General features: G+C 39.8%; 1 protein-coding gene across 6 annotated transcripts in view; it reads left to right on the forward strand.

The window, feature by feature from the left end:
* The window catches only part of LOC122263838 (vascular endothelial growth factor receptor 1), a 30,166-nt gene that overhangs the window by 922 nt on the left and 26,744 nt on the right, over nucleotides 1-2,500 (forward strand). The window lies entirely within an intron of this gene.

The raw sequence follows: 2,500 nt of genomic DNA on the forward strand, positions 1-2,500 counted from the left end.
GTGTTTGTGTATGTGTGTATGTGTATATGTGTGAGTGTGTTTATTTATTTATTTTTATTCATTTATTGTGTGTTTATTTATTTTTTGTTTTATTTATTCATTTATTCATCCATTCATTCTCGTTAACACACAAAAGTAGATATATAGATAAGGACTGGTAGAAATATATATAATTTTCTATATGTATCTAACTCTCTATTTACTTACATATGTATATATATATATATATATATATATATATATATATATATATATATATATATATATATATATATATATGGGGGGGGGGATATATGTGTGTGTTAACGCAATGATAATGATGAATATAATATTTTATGACAATGGAAATGATAATAGTAACAACAATTATGACAACTATGATGATAATCGTATAAATAATGATAACACAAAGAACAAAAAAAATATATATATACGTATATATCACAACGCTCATTCACGTAAACCAAATAAATATTGACAATAATGAAAAGAACAAAAGGGTGATAAAAGACCACGACAATAACGGCGAACCGCATGATAACTACATCAACATCAATACCGATAATGAAGCTAATAATAAGTTAACGCATAGTTCAGATTATGACACTCGCTGAGATTATGACACTCCAAATGACACTCTGGATGCGTGTCCTGTGGTCGATTGTTTACGTCAATCCACACCTACAAGAACGCTTGTGGCTGGCTGACACACCCACATCATAGTCTTTCTAAATTCTAAAAAAACAAAACAAAAAAACAAAAACAACGGGACTCTACGATGAAATAGGATTATGTTTATTGAGATAGCAAGTTGTCAATAGCGAACTCTTCGTTTTGGGAAGTGTGAAGGCTAAAAGATTTAGTTTGTGATGAGGTGCGTTTCGTAAAAAAAAAGTTTGGGGACTATAGATGTAGCCTTTAACGAATTACGAGAACGGATGTGGAGTATCGGATATGACTAACAGGAGAGGCTAAGGATGGGCTAATGTCACGTATGAGACTGGACACCTCTTCACCTCTTCACCTCTTTCTCTGTCTCTCTCTCTCTCTCTCTTTCTCTCTTTCTCTTTCTTTTATCTCTTTCTCTTTCTCTTTCTCTCTCTCTTTCTCTTTCTCTTTCTCCTTCTCTGTCTCTGTCTCTGTTTCTTTCTCTTTCTCTGTCTCTGTCTCTGTCTCTGTCTCTCTCTCTCTCTCTCTCTCTCTCTCTCTCTCTCTCTCTCTCTCTCTCTCTCTCTCTCTCTCTCTCTCTCTCTCTCTCTCTCTCTCTCTCTCTCTCTCTCTCTCATCTCTCTCTTCTCCACTCTCTCTCTCTTTCTCTCTCTCTCTCTCTCTCTCTCTCTCTCTCTCTCTCTCTCTCTCTCTCTCTCTCTCTCTCTCTCTCTCTCTCTCTCTCTCTCTCTCTCTCTCCTCTCTTCTCTTTCTTCTTTCTCTTCTCTCTTCTTCTCTCTCTCTTCTTTCTTTTCTCTCTCTCTCCCTCTCTCTCTCTTCTCTCTCTTCTCTTCTCTCTCTCTCTCTCTCTCTCTCTCTCTCTCTCTCTCTCTCTCTCTCTCTCTCTCTCTCTCTCTCATCTTTCTCTCTCTTTCCTCTCCCTCTCTCTCTTCTCTCTCCCTCCCTCATTCCTCTCTCTCTCTCTTATCTCTCTCTCTCTCCTTCTACCTCTCCACAGCACATATCTATAATATACATGTGTCTATAAAACTATCTATATACACACACACGCGCTATATATATATATATATAATATATATATATATATATATATATATATATATATATATATATATATATATATATATATGTACACACACACACACACACACACACACACACACACACACACACACACACACACACACACACAAACACCCACACCCACCACCTCCCCACACTCCACATCCACACACTCCACATCCACACACTCCACCTCCACACACTCCACCTCCACACACTCCACCTCCACACACTCCACCTCCACACACTCCACATCCACACACTCCACATCCACACACTCCACCTCCACACACTCCACCTCCACCTCCACCCCTCTCCCTCTCCCTCTCTCTCTCTCCCCCTTTTTCACATTAGGTCATAGGTCAAGATGCAACATCGTGCTTCACGTCTGTCTCTGGTTTGTCTTCGCTTCCACTGTGAAAAACGTGTTGCATTCCTGTTGAACAAGCAATTGCTGATTCCTCGTGACCTTTTAGGGTGTACTGGTGCCCTTTCTTGTTGCAGATAACGTCTTCGCTCTGTTATTGTTATTGTTATTGTTATGAAGGTTTGTAATGGTTATTGAAGTGGTAGGATTGTTGTTGTGTTGATTGCTGTTATTGCAATTATCTTGATCAATGGTGTTGATGCTATTATTACTGAAGGGAAAGGTGGTGGAGGAGGTAGGGGTGGGGGTTGGTGGTGGTGGTGGTGGTGGGGGTGGGGGTGGGGGTGGTGGTAGGGCAGGGGGTGGGGGGTGAGTGTGTGTGTGGGGTGGGAGTCGAGGAAG

The sequence above is a fragment of the Penaeus japonicus genome, unplaced genomic scaffold (genome assembly GCF_977035675.1).
Source record: "Penaeus japonicus unplaced genomic scaffold, GWHDUDI00000001_assembly GWHDUDI00000018, whole genome shotgun sequence".
Taxonomy (NCBI): domain Eukaryota; kingdom Metazoa; phylum Arthropoda; class Malacostraca; order Decapoda; family Penaeidae; genus Penaeus; species Penaeus japonicus.